We start from the raw sequence: 22,725 nt of genomic DNA on the forward strand, positions 1-22,725 counted from the left end.
ACAGGAAGACACTGAAATCTACCCAAAAAAGATACCCCATGTCCAAAGACAGAGAAGCCACAGCGAGATGATAGGAGGGGCACAATCACAATAAAATTAAACCTCATACCTGCTGGGTGGGCAACCCACAAACTGGAGAACAATAATACCAAAGAAGCTCTCCCACCGTTACAAAGGTTCTAGGTCCCTGTCAGGCTTTCCAGCCTGGGGATCTGGTAAAGGGACTTAGCATCCCTAGGGAATCTGACTTTGAAGGCCAATAGGGTTTGCTTACAGGACTTCCACAGGACTGGGAGAAACAGACTTTATTCTTGGAGGGCACAAGAAAATCTTGTGCTCACCAAGAACCAGAGCAAAGGAGCAGTGACCCCACTGGAGATTGAACTAGACCTATCTTCTAGTGTTGGATGATCTTCTTTGGAGGTGTGGGTCAGCAGTATCTCATTGCAGAGATAGGGGCACTGGTAGCAGCAGTCCTGGAAGGTGCCCTTTGGCATAAGTCCTGTTGGAGATTGCCACTAAATTCTACCATATACCCCAGGGTAGACCCCAGGGCTGGGTTGTATCAGGCCAAACAAATAGCAGGAAGGGAGCACAGCTCCACCCATCAGCAGATAATTGGATTAAAGTTTTACTGATCATGGTCCTGCCCACCAGAGCAAGATCCAGATTTTCCCACCCCCAGTCCCTTCCATCAGGAAGCTTACACAAACTCTTAGCCTCATGCATCAGAGGGCAGAGAGAGGCAAGTTCAGCTTAGCTCAGTTCAGTCCCTCAGTTGTGTCTGACTCTTTGCCACCCAAGGACTGCAACACACCAGGCCTCCCTGTCTATCACCAACTCCCAGAGTTTACTCAAACTCATGTCCATTGAGTTGGTGATACATTCCAATCATCTCATCTTCTGTCATCCCCTTCTCCTCCTGCCTTCAATCTTTCCCAACATCAGGGTCTTTTCAAAAGAGTCAGCTCTTCACATCAGGTGGCCAAAATATTGAAGTTTCAGCTTCAACATAAGTCCTTCCAATGAACACTCAGGACTGATTTCCTTTGGAATGGACTGGTTGGACCTCCTTGCAGTCCGAGGGACTCTCAAGAGTCTTCTCCAATACCACAGTTCAAAAGCATCAATTCTTCTGTGCTTAGCTTTCTTTATAGTTCAACTCTCACATCCATACATGACTACTGGAAAAAACATAGCGTTGACTAGATGGACGTTTGTTGACAAAGTAAAGTCTCTGCTTTCTGATATGCTATCTAGGTTGGTCATAACTTTCCTTCCAAGGAGTAAGCATATTTTAATTTCATGGCTGCAGTCACCATCTGCAGTGATTTTGGAACCCCCTAAAAATAAAAGTCAGCCACTGTTTCCCCATCAATTTGCCATGACGTGATGGGACCAGATGCCATGATCTTAGTTTTCTGAATGTTGAGCTTTAAGCCAACTTTTTCACTCTCCTCTTTCACTTTCATCAAGAGGTTCTTTAGTTCTTCACTTTTTGCCATAAGGGTGGTGTCATCTGCATATCTGAGGTTATTGATATTTCTCCCGGAATTCTTGATTCCAGCTTGTGCTTTCTCCAGCCCATCATTTCTCATGATGTTCTCTGCATATAAGTTAAATAAGCAGGGTGACAATATACAGCTTTTACATACTCTATTCCTATTTGGAACAAGTATGTTGTTTTATGTTCAGTTCTAACTGTTGCTTCCTGACCTGCATACAGGTGGAATTCCCATATATTTCAGAATTTTCCACAGATTATTATGATTCACAAAGTCAAAGGTTTTGTCATAGTCAATAAAGCAGAAACAGATGTTTTTCTGGAACTCCCTTGCTTTTTCAATGATCCAGCGAATGTTGGCAATTTGATCTCTGGTTCCTTTGCCTTTTCTAAAACCAGCTTGAACATCTGGAAGTTCATGGTTCACGTATTGATGAAGCCTGGCTTGAAGACTTTTGAGCATTACTTTACTAGTGTGTGAGATGAATGCAATTGTGCGGTAGTTTGAGCATTCTTTGGCATTGCCTTTCTTTGGGATTAGAATGAAAACTGACCTTTTCCAGTCCTGTGGCCACTGCTGAGTTTTCCAAATTTGCTGGCATATTGAGGGAAGCACTTTCACAGCATCATCTTTCAGGATTTGGAATAGCTCAACTGGAATTCCATCACCTCTGCTAGCTTTGTTCATAGTGATGCTTTCTAAGACCCACCTGACTTCACATTCCAGGATGTCTGGCTCTAGGTGAGTGATCACACCATTGTGATTATCTGGGTCGTGAAGATCTTTTTTGTATAGTTCTTCCATATCTGAGGTTATTGATATTTCTTGGGGCAATCTTGATTCCCTCTTGTGCTTCATCCAGCCCAACATTTCTCATGATGTACTCTGCATATAAGCAGGGTGACAATATGCAGCCTTGACGTAGTCCTTTCACAATTTGGAACCTGTATGTTGTTTCATGTCCAGTTCTAACAGTTGCTTCCGGACCTGCATACAAATTTCTCAAGAGGCAGGTCAGGTCATCTGATATTCCCATCTCTTTAAAAATTTTCTACAGTTTGTTGTGCCCTCCTGATGGGCACAAACAGAACATTGTGCACACCAGAATCCAGGAGAAAGGAGCAGTGACCCTACAAGAGATTGACCCAGACTTGCCTGTGAGTGTCCAGCAGTCTCTGGTGGAGGGGTGGGTTGGCGGTGGCCTGCTGCAGGGTTGGGAGCACTGAATGTAGCAGTACATGCATGGGACCTTTTGAAGGAAGTCCCAGTTATCTTTATTACCTCCACCATACTTTGTTCCCAGGTTAATAACAGGGAGGGAATATAGCTCCACCCGTCAACAGAAAATTGGATTAAAGATTTACTGAGCATGGCCCTGCATATCAGAACAAGACCCAGTTTCCCCTTTGTCAGTCTCTCCCATCAGGAAGCTTCCATAAACCTCTTATCCTTCTCCATCAGAGGGCAGACAGACTGAAAACCACAATTACAGAAAATGAACCAATCTGGTCACATGGACCATAGCCTTGTCTAACTCAACAAAACTATGAGCCATGCTGTGTGGGGCCACCCAAGATGGATGTGTCATGGTGGAGAGTTCTGACAAAACAAGGTCCACTGGTGAAAATTGAAGTTGCTTAGCCATGTCTGACTCTTTGCAACCCCATGGACTGTAGTCTAACAGGGTCCTCAGTCCATGGAATTTTCCAAGCAAGAGTACTGGAGTGGGTTGTCATTTCCTTCTCCAGGGGATCTTCCAGATCCAGAGATCGAACTCAGGTCTCCTGCATTGCAGGCAGACGCTTTACCATCTGAGTCTGGAGAAGGGAATGGCAAACCACTTCAGCATTCTTGCCTTGAGATCCCATGAACAGTATGAAAAGACAGAGGCAAGAAGAACCACAATCCTGCTAGAATGAAAACCACATCACAGAAAGTTAATCAGAATGAAAAAGCAGAAGGTGATATCCTAGATGAAGGGACAAGATAAAACCCTAGAAAAACAACTACATAAAGTGGAGATAGGCAACCTTCCAGAAAAAGAATTCAGAATAGTTATAGTGAAGATGATCCAGGATCTCTGTAAAAGAATGGAGAAGATGCAAGAAATGTTTACCAAAATCTAGAAGAAATAAAGAACAAACAAGCAGAGATGAACCATGCACTAGAAGGAATAAAAAACAGATTAACTGAAGCAGAAGAATGGATAAGCGACCTGGAATGGTGAAAATCACTGCCACAGAACACAATATAGAAAAAAAAAAAAAAAAGAGTAAAGCTTAAGAGACCACTGGGCCAACACTAAGCACACCAACATTCTCATTATAGGGGCCACAGAAGGAGAAGAGAGAGAGAAAGGACCTCCCAAAATACTTCAAGAGATAATAGTTGAAAACTTCCCAAACATGGGGAAGGAAACAGTCAACCAAGTCCAGGAAGTGCAGAGTCCCAGGCAGGATAAACCCAAGGAAGAACACATCAAGACACATAGTGATCAAATGGGCAAAAATTAAAGACAAAAATAAAATATTAAAAGCAACAAGGGAAAAACAACAAATAACATACAAGGGAACTCCTGTGAGGCTACTCAGCTGATTTCTCAACAGAAATTCTACAAGCCAGAAGGGAATGGTATGGTATATTTAAAATGATGAAAGAGAAGAACCTACAACCAAGGGCATTCTACCCATCCATATGTTCAGATTTGATGGAGAAATCAAAATCTTTCCAGACAAGCAAAAGTTAAGAGAATTTGGCACCACCAAATCAGCTTTACAATAAGTATTAAAGAAACTTCTCTAGGCAGGAAACACAAGAGAAGGAAAAGACCAACACAAAATAAACCCAAAACAATTAAGAAAACTGTAACAGGATCATACATATTGATAATTACATTAAATGTAAATGGCTTAAATGCACCAACCAAAAGACATAGACTGGCTAGGTGGATAAAACCATGTGAATGTATGCACTTCCACTTACCACATCACTCAGATTAAAAACATTGTATGTAATTATTTTATATTGTTAGGTTGATCATATTTCCATTATGGCTTGCAACTGTAATTATCTTTTATTTTTTTTTCTGGTTATTGGTTATGAAAACTGACAAACATCTTTTTCTATTGTGATTATGTAAATGTTATTTGCTTAATTCCATTATATTATGATTGGTCAACAGAAAATAATAGAATTCTTTATCACTAAAACTATCAGTTAATAGAAAAATCTGTAATCAATTTTTAAAATCCAGATGCATATCTATCAGACTTATCTTGAAATTTTTTGAAAAACACAAATGCCCAGGTATTGCTTTTTTCCTCCAAACTTCAGATGTGTTTCTCATGAGTATCTGTGTTTAAAAACAACTGGACTGCTTGATTATGTTTTACCTTTATCTAGTTTGTTTCACTTTTTCTATTTCATATTTGATGCTCCCATTTCACTTAGTTTATGTTTTCCAATTTCTCCACCTCTTCTTTATTGTTTTTTCTCAAGCCTTTATAAAGCACAGTAGAAAAGCTTTGTACACACATATGTATATAAATAGTGTGTAAAATAAAATATATATTTTAGAAAACATAAATTTTTGCTTAAAAAATTATGGCATTTGATTTCACTTGTTTTATAATAAGAATAGAATGCTAGATTTCTAATTTATATTCACTCAAAGCTTTGACATAGTTTCATATGTTTTGGCATCTAATGTTACTGCTAAAAGACTAGAACGTTTATTATCTTAGTGCTTAAAAAATAAATTTGAATGAGGTTTGAAACTTCTAATCCAATTTTGAGAATAGAAAGAAATCTATGTTGTAAAAAAAAAAAAAGAAAAATGGAAGTTATTAACAATGTGTGATACAGCATTTTTAACTAAAGCACAGATTTTATTCAAATTTCTCAAAATTTTATGCTTGTGTCCATTATTTGTTTTCATACCTTATTCAAGATTCCACATTGTATTTAGTTTCACTGAGTGACTTCAGCTACATGAAATAAATTCTAATAAATTATCTTTTCATTTTTATTTTGTTATAGATATTTTCTAGTTTTCCTTGTTATGACTTCTTAGATATACTCATCACTGAAAAGTAGACATTTAATTTCCAAATATATGGGGTTTTAAAGTGTCGGACACGACTGAGCGACTGAACTGAACTGACTGAAAGTTCCTTTGATACTAAATTTTCATTTTGATATTAAGTTCTCATTTAAATGCTATCTTCTCTGCAATTACTCTCTGTGTTTTTTTCAATGTGTTTCTCATCTGAAACATGTGTTTATTGAGGCTTTCAATAGCTAAGTCAAAAATCTCTCTTGGTAAATGTCATACTACACTTGAAAATATGTGGGTTATTCTCAAGTATCTTTTAATACTGATTTCTAACATAATTCCACAATGATAAGAGAACCACATCAGTTATTTCAGTACCTTTAGACCATGACATTTTCCACCTTGTTTTGTTTTTTACATCCCTGGATATGTTCCAATGTCTCCTAGTCTATGGGAACTTGAATAGAATTTGTAACCTATGCTGTATGAAAATTATATAAACCATAATTATATTTAATTGGCTAAATAAGAAAGAAATTTAAGCAAGTAAATGGTGAAAGATTTCTTGTTGATATTTTAGCATGCACAGTAATTTCTATTCAAAATATTTTCTTTTTTGGTATGTGATTTCTTCTTTGATCTGTGGGCTCAGAAATGTGTTGCTAACTGCCCCAAAACTGGGCAGTTTGGCAGACTTTTTATTGATTTCTAGGTAAATGCTGTTGTCATCAGAGACCACATTTTGTGCAATCTCAATTACTGGGAAGTTATTGAGATTTTTATGGACCCAAATACGGCCTGTTTTGTTGTGCATTCTGTGAGCATTTGTTTGGTGATGTTTTAATGTCAATTTAAGCCAAAGCATAAAAAGTGAGAAAAAAAATTAGTGGTAAGGAAAACAGAAGAGAGGACACACATGATTACAATGGGGTAAACAACGTGAGAGAGCTGCTGTCTTACATCGCAGGAATGAGGGAAGTGGATACTAAGTAGGATTATTTCTTGACTGTCTAAAAATTAGTACAGGTACCTTTGGCAACAGTTTGCCTGTCTGCCTTTCACACCTTACCCACCTGTGCTTTTGTGTCTTCTTATTGCTTCTCAAAGTCCTCTGCGCCTACACTGCTCTATCATATGGAGGGCAGCAGAGATGAGACTGCAAGAAGGTGGGATGGATGGTCATTATAGATGAAGCTCTTGTCATGTCTTTTATCCACCTGTTACTAGACATGAGAAGTGTGCATACATCATAACATATTAGAGACCTTCTGTATTAGGTGTCCCTCCACCCTAATATTACAGATTAGGTAATGCACATAAAAAAGCAGGTGCCTTTTCAAGCTCACAGAGTGTGCCATCTGTGGGACCAGGGCTAACACATGGCTTCCTGTCTACTTATAATTCATATCCCTTTATGCTGTACCCCAGTGATTCATGAAATAGAGAGGCAGTGGGCTCTGTTCATGGTTTTTTACTCAGGGGACAGATTGTTTCCTCCCTCTAGAACTTCATCCCCCAGCCTCTACCTAGAAGATTCCTCTTCATCCCCTACAACTAAGGTAAAACATGACTTCTACATGGGAAGTCCTCCCTTAGTTCCAGATTGCCTGCCATACTGTTCAATAAAGCTCTGCCCTTCTTCAATACTCACTGTACTTTCAATTACTTGCTCACTGTCCATCCACCTTGTCCAACCATGAGCTTCATGAGGGCCCAGGGCCTGACTCATAGTTTTTCAATGGATATGTGTTGGTTGAATGAATGAATATGTACTGAGCACTGAGGTAGGCCTGTGTGTTTCACTTTCACAGAGGCACATGCACATGATGTACAGCTTATTGTCATTATTCAGGTTTTTGCTGTTGTTGTGGCTTTGTTGTTACAGCAACTCTGACTAACTAAAGAACAAGTAAATTTGGTGGAAATCTATTGCTAACTCACAGAGAAAGTTGAGAACTCAGAATTTGATGGGAAGTGAGACAACTCCAAGGAGCAGGAATACTAATGACTGGAACAGCTCATAGCAGGGAGAGCTAGGCCAGTGACCACAGCCATTATCAGGAAATTCCTACTCTTAAAGTCTCTGTCACTGTGAAAAAGTTGCATGTGTTAGGGAAGGAGCACCCAATTAGCACAGTCTGCTCCTTGGCCCACTGGGAAAGTGTACATTTTGCAAAAGAAGATTCTATTACGGAAGAGGAATGAATAAAGGGTGACAAGATAGAAAAACAAAATAAGACACATGCCCACTCCATACATACCTTGATGAACTGCCCCAAGTCTGTCCATGATTTTACAGAGGGTGTACCATGCCTCCCAGCACCTGAGTACGTCTCAGACAAGGTGCGGTTTTGTCAAGAGTCTGCCTTCCCCGGGTGTGTGAGATCTTATAGCCTGACAGATAAGTTGGGACAATAAATGTGTGCCTAGTGAATGAAAGCATGGATTATAGGTAGATGAAGTGCAGTCATCAGAGACAGCTCTCAGAGGAGAATCAGAGCCAGAGATGTCAGATGTATATTCAGTCCTCAAATATTTCCCACAACAGCTTTGTAAAACAGGTAAGAAAGTTATATTTCTTATCTTATTGATGAAGAAATTAGACAGAGATTAAATGATTAGTTCTGGGTCATACAACCAATTATTTGAAAAACTGGGATCAGAATATAGGTCTCCAGTGCCCTACTCCAATGGTCGAGACAGTGGCTGAGTGATTTTTTTAAAAAATTTTAATTCAAATGTTTTTTAATGGATGATAAGCCAAAAATGAATATGGGATTTTATAAGGGAACCAAAGAAACCTGAGAACACATGAAAATCATAAACAGTATGGAAATGAAATGACTGAGATATATCATGTTTGTGGGTATATGGGGTGTGAAAATGGGAGCAGAGAGCGGCTGTGTGTTTAAAGTGGAACATTTTTGCAGAGATACTCTTGGTAACAGGACTATGAGAGGGAGTAAAGATAGAACACTGGGGAGACTTCTGAAAGTTCCATCCTATTGCTCTAGTTTTGGAGCATTAAGGTTTTTGGGTTGTTGTTGAAGTGGTGTAAAGCTCAACATTCAGAAAATGAAGATCATGGCATCTGGTCCCATCACTTCATGGGAAATAGATGGGGAAACTGTGGAAACAGTGGCAGACTTTATCTTTTTGGGCTCCAAAATCACTGCAGATGGTGACTGCAGCCATGAAATTAAAAGACGCTTACTCCTTGGAGGGAGTTATGACCAACCTAGATAGCATATTGAAAAGCAGAGACATTACTTTGCCAACAAAGGTCCGTTTAGTCATGCTATGCTATGCTATGCTAAGTTACTTCAGTCATGTCTGATTCTGTGTGACCCCATAGACGGCAGCCCACCAGGCTCCCCCATCCCTGGGATTCTCCAGGCAAGAACACTGGAGTGGGTTGCCATTTCCTTCTCCAATGCATGAAAGTGAAAAGTGAAAGTGAAGCCGCTCAGTCGTGTCCAACTCTTAGCGACCCCATGGACTGCAGCCCATCAGGCTCCTCTGTCCATGAGATTTTCCAGGCAAGAGTACTGGAGTGGGGTGCCATTGCCTTCTCTACCGTTTAGTCAAGGCTATGGTTTTTCCAGTGGTCATATATGGATATGAGAGTTGGACTGTGAAGAAAGCTGAGCACTGAAGAATTGATGCTTTTGAACTGTGGTGTTGGAGAAGACTCTTGAGAGTCCCTTGGACTGCAAGGAGATCCAACCAGTCCATTCTGAAGGAGATCAGCCTTGGGGTTTCTTTGGAAGGAATGATGCTAAAGCTGAAACTCCAGTACTTTGACCACCTCATGCGAAGAGTTGACTCATTGGAAAAGATTCTGATGCTGGGAGGAATTGGGGGCAGGAGGAAAAAGGGACGACAAAGGATGAGATGGCTGGATGGCATCATCGACTCAATGGATGTGAGTTTGAGTGAACTCTGGGAGATGGTGATGGACAGAGAGGCCTGGCGTGCTGTGATTCATGAGGTTGCAAAGAGTCGGACACGACTGAGCGACTGAACTGAACTGAACTGAAGGAATTACTATTGAAATGCATACTTTTGCTGTTTATATTACACAACATGTCCCCCAGTAACAGCAGCAGCAACAATAACAGGAACCCAATGACAGTTATTAAAAAGGAAACTTTGGGTTCTTGGATAAACAATTCATGGAAACAGGGAATGTGTGTTTACTAAATGCACATTCAAGATATTTTAGACTGAATAATCATGTGGTGCACACTTCTTTTGCTGTGGGATGAAAAGTTATTTACAAGATACTTGCAAATACCCTGAATATGGATACAAGACCTTGATAGAGGACCAGGAAAGTTTCTATGTGTCCCCACATCATAGTTTGGGGTCCACTGACTCTCCTGAATCAGGAAAAATGTGGGACATCATTCTTGTTGTCCATGCGGGTGGGCTACCTTATCCTTTTTTGTTGTTTAGACAGTATCTACTGTTGTGGGGGATAATGCTACATAGAACCTTGTCAACTCCCAACTTTGCAGGTGAAACAGAACAGAAAACATTCTACTTCATTTTTTTTTTTTTTTCCAGACAACTCTATCTCAACTCCCCATTCTGGGTCCAGCTTGTCATCTTTAAGCATTATTTAAAAATTTAGATTCTTAGGATTAATCTTGTGAAGATTAATCTAAGGTGGAGAAGAATATAGAGTGTGTAGAGCAGTGACATGGTTGCTCTTTCCTAATTTCCACATGAAACTCCAACATCAATATTTATTTTGGTAAATTAACTTCTGCAGATAAGAGAGAAAGGAGAAGAGCTCAGGAAAAAGTTAGGTCAATGCCTGTTGCAAGCCCTAATTCTCAAAGGTGGGAGAAAACAATAAACAAGGTATTCAAGAAATTAAAAATAAAGCTACCCTATGACCCGGCAATCCCACAATCATGCTTCTAGGTATTTATCCAGAGGAAATGAAATCTGGACCCTGGAGAGACATCTGCACCCCCACGTTCACTGCAGCATTATTTACAATAGCCAAGATGTGGAAACAATCTAAGTGTCCATGGATGGATGAATGGACAAGTTCAGTTCAGTTCAGTCGCTCAGTCATGTCCAACTGTTTGCAACCCCATGAACCACAGCATGCCAGGCCTCCCTGTCCATTACCTATTCCTGGAGCCCACCCAAACCCATGTCCATTGTGTCGGTGATGCCATCCAACCATCTCATCCTCTGTCATTCCCAAATGGACAAAGAAGATGTGAAATATCTACATTTGTAATATAGATGTATACATTAAATATATACATGTATATTATATGTGGTGTATAATACACATACAATAAATTCCTTTGTGACAAAGATGAATCTGGAAAGAATTATGCTCAGTAAAATAAGCCAAACACAGAAAGACAAACACGATATCTTCTTACTTATATGTGGATTCTAAAAGTCAGATTCATAAAAATAGGAAGTAGGATAGTAGCTGCTAGGGGCTGAGTGGTGGAGTCAATGTAGGTCAAAAGATACCAAGTTTCAGTTATGTGGGACAAATAAGTTCTGGAGATTAAAGTACTGCATGGTGACTATAGTTAATAATACTATCTTGTTTACTTGAAATTTGCTAGGACAAATGTATTCTTACCACACAAAAAAAGTATGTGAGATGATAGATGTGTTAATTAGTTTAATTGTGATACTCATTTAACAATGTATACATACATCAAAACATCAGGTTAAATATTTTGATTGTGAAAATACATTTTCATTTGTCAAGTATACCTCAATAAAGCTAGACAAATGTATGGGAGCAAGCAGGTTCTCAGTGAAGATATTCCTGGAAGCAGGAAGGTCAAGGAGAAGACAAGGAAGAATGAAAGCCGGAGGCAAATGGGGATCTCAGTATGAGGTGGGCATGACCGGTAGGCAAGAGCCCTTGATGGAAATGGGATGCCAAAGTATCCTTCATCTAGAACAGAAAAAGGAAATTATCGAACTCCAGTCCTATTGGATCCTTGAGAAGCTCACTTACAGAACTTAAACCATTCATAGGAGCTGGGAGAATGGAGGGGAGGCAGAGAGAAAAAGAGACCGAAAGAATTTCAGGATTCATTGTCAACAGCTTTTTGATAATGACAACTGTGGTTCTATTTAGAGGTTCAGTTTTTAAAAAAGTGCTCCATTATTGGGCAGTTTGGAAGTTTGGCAACTAGTGTAAAGAAGGAAAAGAATAAACATTTAAAACTGGTGAGTTTTAACTTCATCTCCAACTTCTTTAAGTCCCCTTCTCTTAATTTTTCTGAGGCAGACAAAGAGGAGAGTCATATATCCTCTAAAATTCTTGCAGACTGTAGGGGTAAAGAGAAAGGGATTCCTGAGATGTATGTTGTGCCTTTCTATAGAGAGCAAAAATTACCATTCAGCCTCCCTGTTACAAGTCCCATTTTGGTCTTTTTTTAATTGCCGGTGAAAAAGTAATGAAGAGCAATTCTAATTTAGCCACAAAATCCCTACAAATGATAAAAAAGGCCGAGCTGACAGGTGTGCTGAAAATGGTCATGTCTTTCCTCTCACTGTGAGTCTAACTGGAGCTAATAATGGTCTAGAGTCAGCCTTTGAACTGCTTGTGGTGTCTGTCATCCAGAGAGTTCAAAGCCTTGACAAACAATAAAAAATTAGGTCTCACAAAAGCCCTGAAGCAGGAACAGGAGAATTACAGTGCACCCATTTTACAGTTGAATAATGGATCACCAAGGGCCCAGAGCTGGTCTTGGAAAAAGTCTTCTCTGAGGCCTCTGTCCACGACTGCTTCCTCCCACTTTGGGGGCTTATCAACCTCCCACACACTCTACACACACTCCTGGGAGAAGTTATCCTCCCTACCATCATCTTTATCCCGAGTCCAATCCTCTTTACCATGGATTTAAGCGTCTTTCCTCCATCTTTAAATTTCTATTTCTGACCATTGTCTCTTTTGTTTGCTTGTGTATTAAATGTCTTTGCTGCTTTGTGAGAATTATGGCATCTCTCATGTACTCTGCACTTCACAAATTAGTGTATGCTTCTACTCCATTTGAAAAAGTTAATGAGTAAGTGTTTCTAGTTATCTCCTATGTAGGCAGCAGTGATCCGGGCAGTGCAAGAGTTACAGAAAGAGCACAAAATGTAGATCTTTCATTGGAGAAGTTGCAGGATGAGACCGACACCCAGGGTACAGCAAGGAAATAGGCCCGGCACCTAAGCCTTCATTGGGTGTCATCCAAGTAGTAGGGACACAGGAATTCAGAAGAAGTAGGAGGAGTAAGACAGGATTCTTGGAGGAGCTTGGATTTGTTGAAAGCTTTGAAGACAAGTAGTAGAAAATTTGGGAGAGGCATTCCAGGTCTAGGGCCAAAATATGCCCTAGGGTGAGGGCAAGTTGAGTTGTTAGTGGACAATCAAAGGTGGATAAAATTAGAGTGCACATACTAGCTCCTCAAGAAAATGTGGTGTTTGGCTGACACATGGAGTAGCAGGTACTGAGCTCAGCGCAGCCTTTTTTTACAGTGGTTGTAAACTCTATCTAGTAACCTGCCAAGGAGAGTTTTGACTGTCAGGAAAACTAAAGGTAACTTTTCTTAATGAAGTTCTTTATTCTCATTTTATTTTAACTTCACTCTTATGTTGGGAAACTTGAAGGTCCTTTCATGTGTCTGGAGGCAGAGACAGGACTCTGCTGTATATCAGTAAATATAAAGCAGTGGGCCAGGGTTCATGTGTAAAAAGAATGTTCCCTGTCGGGTTTTTGTTCAGTGTTCTTTTTAAGGAGGAGGTGACATAAAAGCTGGGCTTGGTTATATAGGTTGATGGAACAGGACATGGGTCCTGGGAGGAATGGGATAAGCTATGCAATGTGGCAGTAGGAGGTGGTTATACACAGGAATATGTAGCACTTGGCAATTTTCAGAATCTTTTTATCTACACTATTTCATTTGGTATTTCTGACTTCTTAAGAAGTAGGCATGACAGATTTTATTACCCCATTTTACAGATGAGGAATGTGAGAGATAGTGTTTAGTTTATTCTTACAGATAATGTAACTGTCAGGCAGCAATTTAGGTGCTGAATCTGAGTCCTTGGCTAGGGAGCTGTGTCCGGTATCAGGCAGGAAGAAGCAGTGGAAAGACCTGGATGAGTCAGGCATCAGGAGATGGTGTTTCTCTTCCTGACTCTGGGAGGGGAGGAACAGCCAAGAATCCAGGAGGCCAAACTGGTCTATGCTCTGTCGAATGGGTCTCTGACTGAGCTAGTATTTTAACATTTCCCTGCTAGACAGGGAACTTTGCGCGGGGCAACACACACTGTAGGAGTTCCATAAGTGGTTGTCAGTGGTGTGGATACAGCCCAACTGGCTCACAACAGGCCCACCATACCTAATTGCCTCAGAAAGGACTGCGAAGAGACTGAAAATAAAATTCTCATCAATAATAGAATCTGTTGTTTTTTCTTCTCTGCCCAGGGAGACTTTGGTTCCTCAGTTGCATTTCCAGTATTTTAAGATGAGAATAATTTTCACAGTGGCAGGTGCAGCTGGTGAGATGCTGTTTTAATATGAAGGAAAATGCTAGAATAGAATTTAAGAATATTAAGAAGGGATTTGGTTTCTGACAGAAATATTAGCTGTAAAGGCCGGTATGAAGATTTTAGAGAAATTTAATTAAAATTTAATCTTCTTTCTAATTAAAGTTTCCTTTAATTAAACAAAATTAAATTTGCTTTAATTGGAGGAATTTAAAGGGTATTACCTTTTGAGTGTCAATCATTTGGAAAGAAAAAAATTATGCTGCTTTTTCTAGTTTAAAAAGGGATTGGTATCAAATTTCCAGAAAAGTAATAAAAATACTATATTTAAATAGAAATCAGTACTCCTTGCTGTTTGGCTTCTCATTCTCCTAGTTCAGAAATATTTGGCTTCAACTGTGGTTTCCTTCTGTGTGTAGGACCTCTGGAGAGGGTTGGGTTTAGACCATCAGGAGTCTTCATATAAGAGGCTTGCATCTTTTTCTCCACTATTCAAGATCCCTGAGGAGCTGTCTCCCTTCTGACTGGATTGTTCTAAGCCTCCTTATGCCTATTTTGAAGAACCTTGCTAATAGGGAGAATGGCATTGAAACATGTATAATATCATATATGAAACGAGTCGCCAGTCCAGGTTCGATGCACGATACTGGATGCTTGGGGCTGGTGCACTGGGACGACCCGGAGGGATGGTACGGGGAGGGAGGAGGGTGGAGGGTTCAGGATGGGGAACACGCGTGTATGCCTGTGGCGGATTCACGTTGATATATGGCAAAACCAATACAATATTGTAAAGTTAAAAAATAAAATAAAATTAAAAAAAAAAAGAAAAATCCAGAGAAATGGTTGTCTCCTGTCTTTCTCTGTAGCTCCAAGCCCATTCATGTCCATTCCTTTCTCAAAGTCTTTTCATTTTTTAAAATAATATATTTATTTTAATTGGAGGATAATTACTTTACAATATTGTGATGCTTTCCCATGTAATATATTCAAGCTCTTTCAAGTCACAGATATCATCACCTCCAAAAACTGAGGCTTAAACAGAGTTAATTCCTTCTGGGATGGCTTATACTGAATGACTTCACTGTTTCCAATGGCAGCATCTCTAAAAGTGGTGCTTCATTATCTCTTTACATCCTCATCTGTTACCAAATCCTTTATGTTAGCCAACACAGTGATAACTTTAGTTTAGTTCTTTATCTCATCCCTAGATGGATGTGGACAACAATTTCTAACAGGTTCTATCTGCTCCCTAGTCTCCCTCTGATCTATTCTGCCTGCTATTGCCAAACCATTGGTCTGAAAATACTGCTCTGTGACTCTCAAATAATCTCCAAAATTGTAACCCTGGCATTTGAGGGACTGCAAGATCAAACCAGTCAATCCTAAAGGAAATCAATCCTGAACATTCATTAGAAGGACTGATGCTAAAGCTGAAACTCCAATACTTTGGCCACCTAATGCGAAGAACTGACTCCTTGGAAAAGACTCTGATGCTGGAAAAGATTGAAGGCAGGAGGAGAAAAGGATGACAGAGGATAAGATGGTTGGATGGCATCATCGACTTGATGGACATGTGCAAGCTCCAGGTACTGGTGATGGACAGGGAAGCCTGGCGTGCTGCAGTCCATGGGGTCACAAAGAATCAGACACGACTGAGCAACTGAACTGAACAGAACTGAATGGTGGGTTTAAGATCACTTTTTCCACGTTCATCTCCTTCAACTTGACTTGGCTAACAGACTTACTCTTGCTCTCGCCATACTACTCAAACATGCTCCTTAAACACACTAAACTTCTTGACTTCCATGCTTTGCCTGCACAAGTCGTTTCAGCTTAGAATATACTCCCTTCCTTCAAGATTCTAGTGAATTCCAAGAAATTCCAATGAAATAACAAGTCATCTAAAACCAGCCCCTTATCAATCTGCCCTGGAGTGATGGCTCATTCCTCTGTAGGCCTGCAATGTTTATTCTGTGTATGAACATTCAAATCCTTTATTCACATGTAGTCTGTATTTGACAATTTCTGAAAGTTGGAAAGTGTTATCTTCTCTGGTGATCTTCTATTTGATCACCAGTGCCAGTTGTGATGTTTGTGACAGAAGTTTTATTATTCATTTTCATATCCGACCAATATGAGGCTCTGAAGTGTTTGGGCTTCATCACGACCTTGTAGCTAGTGACAATAGGTTGAGGATTAGAAGCCAGTTTCTCTCCTGGCTTATTTATATAAGCCAGGTTTATATAAAAAGGTTTACTTTACATTTTTCTCCAACTGTCAGGTTTACTGCAAAACTGATTTTTTCCTGTTTGTTCAAAATAGTTTAAACAAAAATCTTTTAAGAACTCAGATTTGGAAACTACTAGGACTTGTTGAGCTAGTTATAAAGGTAAGTGTTTGCTATTTTATTCAAAGTAAGACACAAATAAAGACCACAAAGGAGGATAAATGACCAACTGCCTATTGACTTGTCATCACTAATGTACAGATACACTCCCAAGGGTGAGCATCTTAGTTTTCTTTATTATTTCTCCCCTTTCTCTCTCCCTTATTTCTTCCTTCCTTCTTTTGAAAGAACTAGGGTAATTGCAGTAAAGACAAAGAGTACTGCAGGAAAAAGAATGCTGTGGTTAAGGCAATAGATAAAAATGGACTAGGATTTTAGGATATAAGATTAGAATTCAGAGCTGATGCTTATATTTACCTTTGGATATTTTGAGCCAATAAGACTTGGTGTAGCTGTGAGGCATAGAGCAGGGTAGCCAGAGCACAGGTGCTGAGGTAGAGGCTCCACTGAAATCTAGACAGGTGTATGGTGCCAGGTCCATGGAGTAGTTATCTGAGGGAGGAATCAGAGAATAGCATTGAAACATGTATATTACCATATGTGAAATAGATCACCAGTCCAGGTACAATGCATGAGACAGGGCGCTCAGGGCCAGTGCTCTGGGATGACCCTGAGGGATGGGATGGGGAGGGAGGTGGGAGGGGAGTTTGGGATGGGGGACACATGTACACCCATGGCTGATTCATGTGAATGTATGGTGAAAACCACTACAATATTGTAAAGTAATTAGCCTCAGATTAAAATAATTAATTACAAAATAAATATTAAAAAAAATGCTAAGGGGCTACTGCGTTCACTTCTCCCTTTGAAGGCGAGTGCTCTCAAGAACTTCTTGTGTAGATGCTGAAGCTTCGTCTCTGGATGTTGAGAGCAGTTGAACCTGCTCTTCTGCAATTGTCTAGACCAACAAATGGTCTCAGCCATGGACAACCATGGGTAGGCTTGATCTGCAGGGACTAGCCACCATACTATGCAGGATAAGGTATGCTCCATACTAGTCAGCAATGAATCATTTCAACCAGATAGACTCTCTTGGGGGAACAATGCTACAGGTGCATAAAACTGGCTCCCTTGAGGTTATGATGAGTCCTAGAGTAGATAAACTGCTTTTCTTGAATCTTAGAAGTTCTGGGGCCCCAAATGGCTTTATTGCTCCTCAGTCAGTTGCCTTGCTGTCCTGCTTCCTTTTGTGATCATACAGTGAACAATCATTACAGAAAGCATCTGAAAATGTCTTTTTTTACAATCTTATAAACCAAGTTCTTAATTATGCCACTTTATATCTCAAAGTCTTTCGAGCTCTGGATACAGCACTTTTAAAATTGTTATACATTTCATGTAATAATAATTTTACCTGTCATGAAATATTCTTTTTGAAATTGTTTTCCGGCCACTTAAAAATATAAAAAAAGCATTCTTCAATCAGCAGCTCTACAAAAACACTTGGTGGCTAAATTTGGCTTGGGGCTTAAATGTACCAGTCCCATTCTCCTCTGAGATGATGTGGTTTTATCTCCCTGGGTCCTTCTATCCCCTAGGGATAACTCTTGTTTTCTCACTTCCACATCTTTATTGATGTAGGTCTCTCAAACTGAAAAATCTTATCTTGGTACAGATTTGTCAAAATTCTGTCTAATATTAAAAATCTACCTCAAATAGAGAATTGAGATGAAATTCCAGATTTCCTGTTCTCAGACTATCCTAGAAATAGGAGGTGGTTAGGACTTTGAAATCAGACTGCCTGAGTCTGACTGCTTACTAATTCTGTCATCTTGGGCAACCTAAACTTATTAAGCTTCATCTGAAAAATGAAGATAATCAGATCAGATCAGATCAGTCGCTCAGTCATGTCCGACTCTTTGTGACCCCATGAATCGCAGCACTCTAGGCCTCCCTGTCCATCACCAACTCCCGGAGTTCACTCAGACTCACGTCCATCGAGTCAGTGATGCCATCCAACCATCTCATTCTCTGTCATCCCCTTCTCCTCTTGCCCCCAATCCCTCCCAGCATCAGAGTCTTTTCCAATGAGTCAACTCTTTGCATGAGGTGGCCAAAGTACTGGAGTTTCAGCTTTAGCATCATTCCTTCCAAAGAACACCCAGGGCTGATCTCCTTCAGAATGGACTGGTTGGATCTCCTTGCAGTCCAAGGGACTCTAAAGAGTCTTCTCCAACACCACAGTTCAAAAGCGTCAATTTTTCGGCGCTCAGCCTTCTTCACAGTCCAACTCTCACATCCACACATGACTACAGGAAAAACCTTAGCCTTGACTAGACGAAACTTTGTTGGCAAAGTAATGTCTCTGCTTTTGAATATGCTATCTAGGTTGGTCATAACTTTCCTTCCAAGGAGTAAGCGTCTTTTAATTTCATGGCTGCAGTCACCATCTGTAGTGAAGATAATAACAGATCTCAAATTACAGTTCATAGGGCTATTGTAAGAATAAAATATTGTGAGCAGATAAAGAGCTTAGTGTAGTACCTGATCGGGATGAAGTAATTGGGATGAAGTAATCTGTTCATGTTAGCAATTGTCAGTTCTTTGTCCTGGGCCCTGTACTAAATGGTGTACTATCCTTCTGCAGTTTAAAGAAACAATTTTGCAGTGAGAACAAACACAGTGCAATAGCCTTTGTTTTAGCAAGTGTTTTCCTTCTTACATGTACAGTTTAATCTTTTCCACTTGGTTTGACAATAAAAGAACAAATTTATTTTTCCCTCTCTTGCCTATGCTTACCTCCACAAGGGGGTATAATTTTCTCTTTTCTATTTTTTCTTAATTTTAGGTTTTTTATATGTGGTGATAGAATTAATGTATTTCTTCTTTTACCAAAAATATATTCTCTCAGAGTCTTATCCTACCAACCCATCTTGGTTTGAATACTAGAGTCATCAATTTATATCAAACCAGCTCTAGGAATAATGTTGGTTTATTAATTCCCTTTGTAGAGTATAGAAGCAAGGTGGAGAAACTGCGGAAAGAATTTATTTCCTTTCACTTTCCTTTTGAGAGAGTGTAAAGAACATCAGATAATTAGGAGTAGGAAGTTTATATATATATATATATATATATATATATATATTAGACTCGTTTTAAACCATGTCAGGTACAAGTTGGAAACCAGTTTCAACTTTGTGAATTCAAGTGTAGTTTTTCATAATCAAAGATATTTGCTTTCTATGGTTACTTCATCTATCATTTCATTCATTCAGGGCCTATAATGAACACTTAGAGATCACCTTAGCTAGAATATCTAGGGGAAAGAAGATAAATGAGGGACAGTCATAATTAACTCCAGTAGCTCCAGGCCATGAGTGAGCGTAGCCATCCAAACAATGAGCTATCGCAGCAGACGAGGACGGTGCCCTCCGTTAGGCACACCGCCATCTGTGTGCAGGGACAGAGTGCTGAACAGTGATGATGCAAGGGGGAAAGTCTTAACGATATTTAAACTGGTCTGCAGAGAGATAAAAAGGCATGCCCAGGAAATGGAACGGTGTGTGTGTGTGAGGATGTGTGGCAGGTTTCAGAAAGAAAACAATGGTTTGTGTGACTAGAGGAATACAGTGAAAGATGGGGCTGAGCAATCCACACCCACCATTGTAAAGCTCATGGTATCCTTACAAAGACCTGGCTATCATTGAAGGAGGTGGAAAAACCCAATTAAAGGTAATAGTTACCTTTTCAATTTAGAAAATGTTCAGAAGACCTTATTGATAGAGCCAGATAAGAAAATACAAAAATTCCTGATTTATAATGGTAAATTATGGAAATTATCATCAGCGAAAGACGATTTCTAAGAATGAAGCACATACTTGGTTTGAAAGGCATTGACATTATCTTTGACAAACGAGGCAAGAACATACAGTGGAGAAAAGACAGCCTCTTCAATAAGCGGTGCTGGGAAAACTGGACAGCTACATGTAAAAGAATGAAAATAGAACACTTCCCAACACCATACATAAAAATAGACTCAAAATAGATTAAAGACTTAAATGTAAGTCCAGAAACTATAAAGCTCTTAGAGGAAAACATAGGCAGAGCACTCAATGACATAAATCAAAGCAAGATCCTCTATGACCCACCTCCTAGAGTAATGGAAGCAAAAGCAAACATAAACAAATGGAAGCTAAATTAAATTTAAAAGCTTTTGCATAGCAAAGGAAACAATAAACAAGATGAAAAGACAAATCTCAGAATGGGAGAAAATAATTGGAAACAAAACAAGTGACAAAGGATTAATCTTCAAAGTGTATAAGCAGCTCATACAGCTAAATATCAGAAGAAGAAAAAAAAACACCCACAACAACAACAGCCTAATCAAAAAATAAGCAGGAAACCTAAACAGAAACTTCTCCAAATAAGGCATAGAAATGGCCAATAAACACATGAAAAGATGCTCACCATCACTAATTATTAGAGAAATGCAAATCAAAACTACAATAAGGTATCACATCACACCAGTCAGAATGGCCATCATCAAAAAATCTACAAGCCATAAATATTGGAGACAATGTTGTGAAAAGGGAACCCTCTTGCACTGTTGGAGGGAAGGTAAATTGATTCAGCCACTATGGAGAATGGGTGATTCCTTAAAAAACTAGAAATAAAACTACCGTATGACCCAGCAGCAGTCCCACTACTGGGCATATACTCCTGCTGCTGCTGCTAAGTTGCTTCATACTCCTAGGAAACCATTATTGAAAAAGACACATGTACCCTACTGTTCATTGCAGCACTACTTACAATAGCTTGGACATGGAAGTAACCTAGATGTCCATTAACAGATGGATGGACAAAGAAGCTGCAGTACATATATACAAAAGAATAATATTCAGGCCTAAAAATGAACACATATGAGTCAGTTCCAGTGAGGTGGGTAAACCTAGAGCCTGTTATACAGTGTGAACTCAGAAAGAGGAAAACAAATATCGTATATTAATCCATACATATGGAATCCAGAAAATTGGTATTCATGGACCTATTTGAAGGGAAGGAATGAAGACACAGATATAGAGAATGGACTTGTGGACACAGGTGGGGAAAGAAAGAGTTGGATGAATGGAGAAGTAGTATCAACATATATTCTCTACCATGTATAAAATAGATAGCTGGTGAGAAGTTGCTATATCACACAGGGAGCCCAGCCTGGTGCTCTGTGATGACCTTGAGGGGTGAGGTGGGGGAGGGGAGGGAGACTCAAGACGGAAGTGATAAATGTATAATTATGGCTGATTTGCTTTGTTGTACAGCAGAAACCAACACAGCATTGTAAAGCAATTTTCCTCCAATTAAAAAAGAAATTAAAAAAAAAAAAAGAAAGACATCGAAAAGTCATCTCATTCTCACTTTAACTCAAAGGATTGTTAAAGTTTAACATAGAAAAAAAAAGTCCTCTGATCTAGTATTTCCAAACATTTTTTAATGTGCATGAGTGCTCAGTATGTCCAACTTCTTGTGAACCCATGGAGCACATTGGGCTTCTCTATTCATGGAATTTTCCAGGCAAGAATACTGGAGTAGGTTGCCATTTCCTACTACCGGGGATCTTCCTGACCCAGGGACTGAACCCAAGATTCCTACTTCTTCTGCAATGGCAGGTGGATTCTTTGCCACTGTGCTACCTAGGAGGTCCCTTATTAATGTGAGGATTCTTTCAAAAATGTTATAAAATTTCCCAGTTTCTTTGCACAGTAGTTGTGCTCACTGATTAAAAAAATAATTACAGAAAGCCATTATGAATTTAGTGACATTGTTAAATCTGAATCTTATTTATTTCTCCATCTATAATATGTTGAAGAAAAATTGTCATACACATGTATATGTAAAATAGATCATTTGTTCAGACTCTAGTACCCACTAGATATGTGACTTGCCTTTCTTGAAGAGGAGAGTGTCCTCCTGTATCCCAGTCCTCTATGTCTGTCATCTTCCCTGAGTCCTATAACTAGCTTGTTGCCTAGATGGCTTGTGGTAGAGTCAGGACAAGAACGCAGAAAGTTTTAGTTACATTTAGTTTTCACTGATCAGGCAAACTTGGATGGACATAGAAGAGAGCCAAGAGGTGAGTGCCCACTTTGAAGGAGTTTGTGGCTTGATTATAGTTACTTATTGGGGTATCTTTTCTATTGTATGTTCAAGCTGGATTTAGAAAAGGCAGAGGAACCAGAAATCAAACTGCCAACATCCATTGGCTCTTAGAAAAAGCAAGAGAATTCCAGAAAAATATCTACTTCTGCTTTATTAACTATGCCAAAGCCTATGACTGTGTGGATCAT

Source organism: Bos indicus, chromosome 24, assembly GCF_029378745.1.
Source record: "Bos indicus isolate NIAB-ARS_2022 breed Sahiwal x Tharparkar chromosome 24, NIAB-ARS_B.indTharparkar_mat_pri_1.0, whole genome shotgun sequence".
Taxonomy (NCBI): domain Eukaryota; kingdom Metazoa; phylum Chordata; class Mammalia; order Artiodactyla; family Bovidae; genus Bos; species Bos indicus.